The sequence below is a fragment of the Podarcis raffonei genome, chromosome 8, assembly GCF_027172205.1.
Source record: "Podarcis raffonei isolate rPodRaf1 chromosome 8, rPodRaf1.pri, whole genome shotgun sequence".
In the NCBI taxonomy this organism is placed as follows: domain Eukaryota; kingdom Metazoa; phylum Chordata; class Lepidosauria; order Squamata; family Lacertidae; genus Podarcis; species Podarcis raffonei.
Window position 1 is genome coordinate 57,326,236 of NC_070609.1, and position 11,154 is coordinate 57,337,389.

General features: G+C 44.9%; 1 long non-coding RNA gene across 1 annotated transcript in view; it reads right to left on the reverse strand.

Moving 5' to 3' along the window:
• The window catches only part of LOC128419472 (uncharacterized), a 69,057-nt gene extending 57,954 nt beyond the window's left edge, over positions 1 to 11,103 (reverse strand). The window contains exon 1 of the long non-coding RNA XR_008331856.1: positions 10,618 to 11,103. This is a non-coding gene — a long non-coding RNA (uncharacterized LOC128419472). The remainder of the gene's footprint in view (positions 1 to 10,617) is intronic.
• Between the last annotated feature and the right edge of the window lie 51 nt (positions 11,104 to 11,154).

Sequence of the window (11,154 nt, forward strand, 5' to 3'; positions counted from 1 at the left end):
TTTGAACCTTTTCCCTCCTACAACAGAACACAGTTGCAATGCGCTAAGGGAGGAGGGAAGAAAATGTTCTGTCGCTTTCCGTGTCAAAGCGAGGGGAGAAATATTAAGCGTGGAGTTGCGATCATTATGATGAGGTGCTGGAGAGGTTTCCTCTCTCATTTCCTCTCTCCCCGTTGCTTTCATTCCTTGCACTCCTCTGATCTTGATATCGCTAGCAAAGCCGCCTCTCTCCCTGCCCTTTCCTGCTCTGGACTGCCCTCCTAGTCCTGCAAATCAACACAACTAAGCTGAGAGATTGTCAGAGAGTCCTTTGCTAGAGAGCAGTGCTCTTACCCATCCTTCCTCCACCTCCGCCACCCGCCCTCCCCAGACTGCAAAATACCTTGTTATAGCAAGACCTTTGTCATGAAAACTGGAGAAACTGCCTTCTGTCTCTCTGGTGGGCATGGAAATAGGCACAGCAGAAGCTGATCAAAAGAGGCAACTTGAGGGAGGAAAGCAAATTCTTCTTAAAAACAACAACAGCCATTGCCCCGTACTTCCTTCTTGCAAAATAGCTGCAATGCACAGTCTGCTTATCACAGCTTACTGCGCTGTGTTATGTGTGCCCAGTTCCATGCTGGGCAACTTGGGCTAATATGCCTGCCAACTGCAGCTGCTGGGGGACCGCCGGGATCCACAAGTTGCTCTAGGGAGCAGAGCTGAAGAGTCAAGTCAAGAGTCAGAGTAAGGCCACATTCACACCACATGCTTAAAGCAGCATTATGCCACCTTAAGCAGTCATGGCTCCCCGCAAAGAATCCTGGGAGCTGTAGTTTGTTAAGGTTGCTGAGAGTTGTTACGAGACCCTCCTCTCACAGAGCTACAATTCCCAGAGAGGTTTAACGGTTTATCCCTCTTTACAGGGAACTCCCTGATGTGAGGTCAGAAAGATCCAGGTATCAGAAAGCTTCCGGTGAATGGAAAATAGGGCACCTCTGCTCTAAATATGCATTGCAAATATTTGTAAATACATCGCAGTTGTGCATTGTATATTGGTATTACAGGCAGCAACCGATTAATGTGTGCCTGAAAGGTGTGAGACTGCGCACACATGCATGGCGCAAACTCAGAAGTGACCTGAAATGATAAATCAACACATCACTAAAAGGGCATAACAGGGTGAGGAAAACTTATAAGCGCTCCACTAACACATACAGGGGCTGGAAACGGAAGCCCCGGTCGAAATGGCATCATAGAATCATAGAATCATAGAGTTGGAAGAGACCACAAGGGCCATCAAGTCCAACCCCCTGCCAAGCAGGAAACACCATCAGAGCACTCCTGACATATGGTTGTCAAGCCTCTGCTTAAAGACCTCCAAAGAAGGAGACTCCACCACACTCCTTGGCAGCAAATTCCACTGTCGAACAGCTCTTACTGTCAGGAAGTTCTTCCTAATGTTTAGGTGGAATCTTCTTTCTTGTAGTTTGGAACCATTGCTCCGTGTCCGCTTCTCTGGAGCAGCAGAAAACAACCTTTCTCCCTCCTCTATGTGACATCCTTTTATATATTTGAACATGGCTATCATAGCACCCCTTAACCTCCTCTTCTCCAGGCTAAACATGCCCAGCTCCCTTAGCCGTTCCTCATAAGGCATCGTTTCCAGGCCTTTGACCATTTTGGTTGCCCTCCTCTGGACACGTTCCAGTTTGTCAGTGTCCTTCTTGAACTGTGGCGCCCAGAACTGGACACAGTACTCCAGGTGAGGTCTGACCAGAGCAGAATACAGTGGCACTATTACTTCCCTTGATCAACTGTATATAAAATAAACTCTATACCAAGATGGGAAGCTGCATGGTGACTATCTGCATGAGTGCTATCTGAGATGATTAAGAAGGTGAAATCACCCTGCGAGCCATTTTAAAAGCTCGGTTCCAGGTTGCATGTGTCAGGGGGTAAATAGATGCATGCCATTCCTGTGGTGGGGAGGAGCTTCATCCCTGAAAATAATTACCGTATTTTTCGCTCTATAAGATGCACCAGACCACAAGACGCACCTAGTGTTTGGAGGAGGAAAACAAGAAAAAAAATATTGTGAATCTCAGAAGCCAGAACAGCAAGAGGGATTGCTGTGCAGTGAAAGCAGCAATCCCTCTTGCTGTTCTGGCTTCTGGGATAGCTGCGCAGCCTGCATTCGCTCCATAAGACGCACACACATTTCCCCTTACTTTTTAGGAGGGAAAAAGTGAGTCTTATAGAGCAAAAAATACGGTATTTCAAAAATGGCTTAAGGGTCATGATAAGTAACAAACTTAAAGCCCCGAAAGGTTAACAATTATTTGAGGATCTACAAACAATGAGGAGGGGTAACAATTAGGAACAGAGAAGAAGAGATTTCTGGGCGGACTGCAGAGATTGCTTGTAGAATTTATAGAGGATCCAGGGTGTCATTGGGAAAGGGGAGTATCTGCTTTGCAAGCAGAAGGTCCCAATTTCCATCTTCAGGCTGGGCTCTGAGAGACCTCCGTCTCAAACTCTAGAGCAGGGGTCAGCAATCTTTTTCAGCCGTGGGCCTGTCCACCGTCCCTCAGACCATGTGGTGGGCCGGACTATATTTTGAAAAAAAGTATGAACGAATTCCTATGCCCCACAAATAACCCAGAGATGCATTTTAAATAAAAGCACACATTCTGCTCATGTAAAAACACCAGGCAGGGCCTACAAATAACCCAGAGATGCATTTTAAATAAAAGGACACATTCTACTCATGTAAAAATACACTGATTCCCGGACCGTCTGTGGGCCGGACTGAGAAGGCGATTGGGCCGCATCCGGCCCCTGGGCCTTAGGTTGCCTACCCCTGCTCTAGAGAGCCATTGCTAGTCAGCGCAAACAGTACTGGGCTTAGATGGACCAGCGCTCTGAACTGGTTCCTATGTAATCCTGGAATGAAGATCTGCCAGCTGAGGGGCTTTAGGATTCTGCCCCATTGCATAGGCAGAACAGCAGATACACCCATGCAGTGGGGAACGTGCTGCAGAACACCCCAAACATGCCAACCAAATGACTGAAATGGGGGGCAGAGTTGCATGCAAGACATGGGCCCAAGAACACTCAGTGAGACCATGGCACCATCTATCTTAGTATAGTCTACACTGACTGGCAGCAGCTCTCCGGGATTTCAGCACCCATCTCTCCCATCCCTTCCTGGGGATTGAACCTTCTGCATGCGAAGTGTGTGCTCTACCACTGACCCACAACCCTTCCCAACATGTGTCGCATCTCAGATTGTAAGTCCTTTGGGGCAGAGACCTGTTTTCCTTTACTTTGGAAGAGTGTTATGCAATTTCATCATGCTGCATAAACAAAAGAAGTAACAGTACTGTACAGCAATGAAGGCATTTCAGACAAAACAACACCCTCCATGAAACTGCATGGGTCTCCACTTACACACACACACAAAGTCAACAGTTGAAATTAATCTGTGTGGTGTGTTCAGAGCTATTTCCAGGGCCTGGAGCATCTGTGGCAATTAATCCCCTCTAAAAGAAACTGACGCTCAAAGGAATTCACACTGCGGTGAAGTCTTACACATGTTACAATGTCAACTATGAATTTCCAAAGCTCAGATTCTTCGCTGCTTTCTGGTATGTAAGCCAACCAAAGACTGCATGACTGTCTTCCACACTAGTGCAATGATGATGCATCTAAGTTTTTGACAGATTATCTCTTTGGGCTTCTACATACCATTAGTGAATGTATGTTTAACCCTATTTTAGCCTGCATGCAAAAGTCTGCCAGGCCCCCATTGAAAATTTATAGTAAGCACAGGTCCTGCTTTCTCAATACAGTGTTACCTCGGGTTACATACGCTTCAGGTTACAGACTCTGCTAACCCAGAAATAGTACCTCGGGTTAAGAATTTTGCTTCAGGATGAGAACAGAAATTGTGCTCCAGCAGCGCGGCGGCAGCAGGAGGCCCCATTAGCTAAAGTGGTGCTTCAGGTTAAGAACAGTTTCAGGTTAAGAACGGACCTCTGGAACGAATTAAGTACTTAACCCGAGGTACCACTGTACAATGTGTTCCCAGAAAATCATTCATTAGGTGAGCTGACAATTTCTATTATTTCCTATGGAAACATTTCTAATCTGTGATTTGCCTGATTTTTCCCTCCCTGCCTGCATGGTTTCTGCCCCAAATTGCTGCAGCCAACAGGCAAAAGATAAACAAAGGAAAAACCAATTTGCCCAATTTCTCCTATTCCCTAATTTGGCTGATCTCCCTCCCTCCCTGGTTTCTGCCTGAAATGGCTGCCATTGACCAGCACAGCAAGTAAGGAAGTGGGCAAACTCCAGCTGTTCGAATATCTGAATCAGCCATTTGTGTAGAAAGGTTTGGGAATAATTATTTGTGCTTGGATAACTGAAATTTCACATAACAAGTGCTCTGATAGTGGGACCTGTGTACAATATCCAGAGCATGAGGCTTAGCTGTTGTGTAAGCTATGGTTTGTTTAAGAACTATGGCTTGTTTCTCCAAAGTTTGTCTTGTTTTGCAGCTGTTCTTGCCTTATAAAGACTGTGATTTGGTGAGAGTCGGGGAGGGGGTGGTCAAACAAACCATGGTTAAGGAAGCATGCTGGGTTCACACATAACATCAAGCTATAGTTAAAACAAACCAAAGTTCACAAACCAACAACAATACATTGTCACCAGTAAACAAACCATAGTGAACTGCAAAGTTCACACAGAATGCTAAGCCATGGTTTAATAACCCATAAACAATGGTTTAGCATTATGTGTTTACCAGGCACACAGGTGTGAGTTTTTTTAGGGGTGCCAAGCAGCTTTGCCCTGTGTGTGTGTGTGTGTGTGTGTGTGTGTGTGTGTGTGAGAGAGAGAGAGAGAGAGAGAGAGAGAGAGAGAGAGAGAGATGATAACCATACTAGTGTCTGATGTGCTGTTGCTATTGTTGTTAAATGGGGTAAATTTGTAGTCCAATTTCCAGGAAAGATTTCAAATAGCTGTCAATTAACTCAATAAATTAATTTGCACAAAATGTGGAGCAGCTGCACATGACAGGTCATTGTTTCTGAGAGTGACCGGAAGAGGTTGTGTTGCTGGTGATCAAGCTTAGCTTTTGCTGAGTTTTACATTTGAGACTGCAGTTGAGGGACCACACGTCTGAATGCTTCCCCATATTAGAATTTAAAAAAGAAAACTGCCCTGGGCATGAAAAAATATTCCACTGACCTAGAGAGTAAAAGGTGTAAAGCTGTTCTGTTTTTGAATCTGGCAGTGTTATCCACCACTGAACTATGCCTCTCTGGAGAAGATTCACAGTTCATAGCACATTCTTTCCGTGAAGAAGGTTCTAGGTTTAATCTTTGTCCTCCCCAGGTGGGAGTGGGAAAGACCCCTGTCTGAGACCCTGGAAAGCCATTGCCTGTAGGTGTAGACCAGGGTGCCCTCCAGCTGCTGTTGGACTCCAACTACCACCATTCCTGACCCTTGGTAATATCAATTGGAGTTGCTGGGAGTTGGCGTCCAACAACATCTGGAGGGTGCAATGTTGGCTGCCCCTGATGGAGACAATACTAAGCAAGATGGACCAATGGTTTGATGGGGTTATGTAGCCTCCTCTATCTCTCTGCCTCCCTTGGAAGGAGGGCCTGCACATTCCTACCCACTTGGAGATTGAGCCTGCCACGTTGAGGTTATTAGCATCATGCCCTGACCACCTGAACTACCTGTGCAACTGGCAGGGATGTACCTAGGGGTTGGTCAGGTTGGCCCCCGCCAAGGATGCAGGTCCAAGCAGGCACAAAAATTGTGAAGGACAAGCTGGCGATTGCCATGGGTGCAAGGGATTGGGATGCAGATACTGCTCCTTGCCAGGGGTCCCAGGTACACCTCTGAACTGGTTTAGTGTTTCCTGAGCAGAAGGTGTGGCTTCCACCTTTGAATCTCAAACCCTCTCCTCTTAGCACAGCTTATGAACGCTGAGAAATAAATAGGCAAAATGTGGGGGTTTTTTTAATCTCCTCTAACTTTTTAATATAAAAAAGTTTTGATTTCTCCATTATTTCCCAAATAAGTGATTTTGCCATAATGAAGTAAAACGGCAACCTTAGCAAATAGCTTTATCATTGGATAAACTCAAAGCCAACGACTACAGAGACTCCTCATAAAACAACTGTTTGAAGGACTATTTCTTCCCACTTTAATAACTCAGCAGCTTAGCCGAGCTCTTAACAAGTTCCAGGGTTATTAAATAATCCAGCAAGTTACATTATCTGAAATAGAAATCCACATTTCATTAATGCGGAAATGCTGAATGCGACGGGTCCATTTTTCCTTTGCATATTACACCACCAAGTGGATGGAAGAATTAAGGAGACAGGCCATTCACCGGCATCCTCTAGAGACATGAATGAGACAGAGGAGCTGTACAGTGAAGAAGGTGGGTTCTTAAAAAATAAAGATAAACAGGACTCCCACTGAGGCACAACATATGTTTGGTCAGCCATCTCATAACATCTCACCAGTCATGAATATAATGCTTCATATGGGTTTCCTTCCTCCATTTGTTTTGCAAGTGTATTTTAGACTGTTTCCAAACAGGTGCTAAATATCATAAAGCAGGGATTGGGGGACCTTTGGCCTTCCAGAATTTCCTGAACTACAACTCCCATCGCCACTGGCCATGCTTGCTAGGGCTGAGGGGAGGTGTGCTAGATCAGCAGATCTCCTGTACTGGTTGGGTTACTGAATTAGCCGATCTTCGAGGTCCCACTAACATTGTGACTCTATGGGCCCAATTCAGGAGACCCTAATTCCTAAGGCAAGCTCTGATTTTGATTCTCTTTTTTTTGCAAAAAAAGAAAAAAAAAAGGAAGTCAATTATACAAGATGCAGATTGATGGTAAGAATCCCCTGAAAGTGGCAACTCAACCGAGAGAATGGCTTCCGTTAATCGCATAACTTCCACGGTGGAAAGACATGTGTATCGGTTATTCATGGCTGCGAGAGAATGAAGCAGGATTACATTCCACGCACCCCACCTCTCCCACCCTTCACAATAATCTCCGTTTCTTCATGGCTAATGACTCGTCGTTTGTTTGCAAATGGGATTTGAAACTCCATAGTACTCTAACCTAAAATGCGAACAATGAGGATGGGGGGAAACGCTGGAGAAGAAGTGTATGGAAAAAGGAATCCTCTCGCTCTCTCTCACAGCAGCCACTGGTGGAAACAAACCGGCCTGTGCTTTGCTAGGTACGTTTAATGCTATTATTACAAAAGAGTTTCCCCAACATTCATAGTTAAAAATGCGCACCTGCAGAACACCTTCAGAATGAATGGCTAAGAATACATTTCCAAATGCTACAGGTGCTTCAGCACTGGGCATTTATTGTCCAACAGCCACACGATGTTCACTCACTCTTCACAGGTCATCTGCATGATGTAGGAATGTATCAGGCCTACGGGTGGAAGAACGTGTCAACTTTGGTTTCACTCAGTTTCTCATTTTTCCAGTCTCCAGTTCTCCACATTCCCGTATCAGTTTCCACTTGGGGGGAATACCCTCAGCACTATTTCAGTGTGAATTTATCCTAATAAAAACATTTTTTGTGTGTAATGTTGCCTAATATACACTTTTTTTTGCAAAGCAGTATCTCCAAAAACAATGCACTTTTCTTTGATATTTTCACTAATATATACATCTTTATTAACACTTTACCCTGGTATATATATTTTTTGTACAGATCACTTGAATGGAGAAAAGCATTGCAAAATTTGGAGAGGTGGAAATGTTGAACGACAGCTACTTTTCAGTTCATGCATTGTGTTGAGAAATGTGAAACAGGTAGCTTCTCCTTTAAATGCAAACTTAATCTAATTTCTCCGCCATCCCTGATTCAGGTCGTAACTGTACATTACACAGTGCACCCACCCAGGCCTGCAGAGCCGAAAAGCAACTTGCCTGCTTAGCTATATAGGCATCGCCTATAGATATGTCACAAACCTCTAGCTGTGTGTGCAGTCTGGTCCTCCCTGCCTTCTGAACACATCACTTTGCAAGTGTCTATCCAGTTCATTGTGGCATAAGCTGTCACAGGCAACGACAGTCTTCATCAAATGCATGTCACATCTGCAACAAAACAGGACCACCAAGTGTTTATCATGTGCCTTGAAGAACCTTTAGTTGCTCAGAGATTTGCCAGTTTCATTACAAGTCCTGTACAGATCAGTAAGTCCTTGTTCTAAATAAAAATCAATGTATGATCTTAGCTACCTCTCGCGTAAAGCTAAGTATGACAAAAGGGGTAGGGATGAGAGAGAGAGAGAGAGAGAGAGAGAGAGAGAGAGAGAGAGAGAGCTTCTGCTTTTCAGCACACAATGTCTTGTTATGCTGCTGTCCGATGAAATCCAAAACCTGGAAGGCATTATGCTAGTTGTCACCTACAGATATTTAAAATGTATAGATTTCTGCTACAGTGGATTCAGGTTTTGTTGCTGTTGAAAGGAAACCACCGTATACAAAAAAGAAGGGAAAGGGGATTTTGGTCTGGATAAGTATTCCAGCATTCTCATGTTTACATTTGGGGCATTACTTAATGCATTATGTTCAAGTAGACCAGTGAAGATGGCGGGGAAGACGTGGATCAAACCAAAAGTCCATCTAGCCCAGTGTATTTTGTTTCCGACAGTGGCCAATCAAATGCCTTCAGGAAGTCTAGAAGCAGATCATGGAGGCAATATTCCTCTTTTGCTGTTTCTGCCACGTGACCAGTATTTACTAATACAGGTGGGGTCTGCAACAAAACGTTGCAGCGTGAAGAGCTTCTGCTTAAGGTTTCAGCCAGCAACAGTGCCCTCCTGGGAAAATAGGAAGCTGCCTGATAGTGAGTCAGACCAGTGGTCCATCTAGCTCAGCATTGCCTACGCGGCCCAACAAAGGCTCTCCAGGGTTTCATAGAGGGAGTCTTTCCCAGCCTTAGCAGAAGATGCCAGGATTGAACTAGGGACTTTTCGCATGCAAGGCAGATGCTCTGCCTCTGAGTTACAGCCCTTCTCTATAACATGCAATGGGGAATATAGGAAACTGCCTTACACTGAATAAAACCCATTGGAAGTCCAAAGGTTCTCTACCCCTGCTTTAAGCAGATATGGGGTCTCCCACCTGCCCTACCAGCTTGGAACATTTTATGTGGAGTTGCCAGAGACTGAGCCTAGGGCATAGGAGCCAATTCCTAGGGGCCGAGGGGGCTTCGCCTTCCCCCAATAAAATATTGCATTGCCATTCAAATGGTCGGCATGCACCATGTCATGTGATCGATTATGCAGGGCAGCCCCCCCAATATTTTATTCAAGTTGGCACTGCTGTCTTGAGTCTTCTGCATGCAGACTATGTGCACTACCCCTGAGACATCGGCCTTTTTCATCACAAGGCACTTCTGGGTATGTGCCAAGGCAGTCAGTATGATAGTTACCAAAATTCTGGGGCAATGTGGTATGATTAATATTAAATTTCTATACCGCCCTTCACCCCAAGTTCATAGAGTGGTTTACAATATAAAAATACATAACATACTAACAAACAAACAAAAATAACCTGCTCCCCACAGTTTAAAAGGACATAGATTGCTTAGTTAGCCAAAGGCCTGGGAGAAGAGGAATGCTTTTGCCAGGTGCCTAAAGATATGTAACGAAGGCACACAGGTGAGCAAGGATGAATGGGCTTAAGGGGGGTAGGATGCAGAAAGTTCATGAAAAGTAAACTGCACACTAGGGTCAATTTATAAAAGTATTTATGAGTTGCCTATCAGCTCAAAAAGAGCCTCCAAGGCGACTTATGATTTAAAGACTTTAACCTAAAAACTTTAAAATAATCTGTTCTTATCCAGACAAAAGAGCAAGCAAGCAAGCAAAAACCCACCCTGAAATCTTATCTATTTCCCACAGAATTGATTTGGTAAGATTTGTATATTGCTTTACACTTAAAAAAAAATTCTCAAAGAAATTTACAATGCACTTAATTCAAGAAAACCGCTCATAAGGCACCAGTGGCGTAGCGTGGGGAGTGCAGGGGGGGCCGGCCGCACCGGGCGCAACATCTGGGAGGGACGTGCTCGCACTCCAGCTCTCTGCACCTACCTGGCTCACTCACTCTCTCTCATGGGTTAGGGGGCGCAAATTACTTGCCTTGCCCCGGGTGCTGACAACCCACGCTACGCCACTGTAAGGCACTTAGAAGTTTTATTACAATCAAATGGCATAAAATTAAGTACTGTATATAAATTTGAAGTAAATATATGAAAGCACGAATGCACCATATAAATCGCTTGCTGTGTGTCCCCACACCCCCTTTTGGAAACCCTAGAGCTTAACTCCTATCCCCAAATCAAGCTTCCTCTCATTTGCACTCTGATATGATCATAACCTAGCATTCAGAAAATAAGATTTTAATATACCATTAAAGAACCTCCTTGAAGTATGGCAACCCTACAAATTAAAGCTCTTATCAATATGGACAGGCACATATCCATGCAAGACAACTGATTAGATATAATTTTATATATTATATAAATATAATTTTAGCCGTCTATTTTATATATAATTGAGTCTCACCTTTGAACAGGGAAGCGGGGAAGAACAAGGCTCAACCGGCGACTGCGCCGCTGTAGTAGCGCCCTGGAGCCGCCAGGGGACACCATTCATCTTCTCAGACACCTTACTAGTGCCGCTCTCTGCCCCAGTCTCTTCCTTGTCCTTTTTTCTTCCTCCTCTCCCCCCTCCCCTTCGATTCGGGCCCATGAGATAGAGTGTTAGAAGGGCGCACAACTTCGGCTTCCGAGTTCTGTTACCTTTTTTCCCTTTGGCTTTATCTGAACTGTTATATGTCACGTTGTCAAAGCACAACTGGTCTCTGTGGCTACTTTGAGCAGACCCACTGAAATTAATGAACTAAGTCATGCCCCTTAACTTCAGCGGATCTACTGTGAGTAGGACGAGAGCTGGCTACTGCTACCGTTGCGCGGGGGAGCTGGGGTGGCGGATAAAAGGAAGAGCGAGGCAGGGACACGCGGCTTTTTAAACGGAGCTCCGCCCAAAGCCTCGCTTCCTATCTCTTCCTCCGCAGGGGTCGGGATGCGGGGAGAAGAGAGA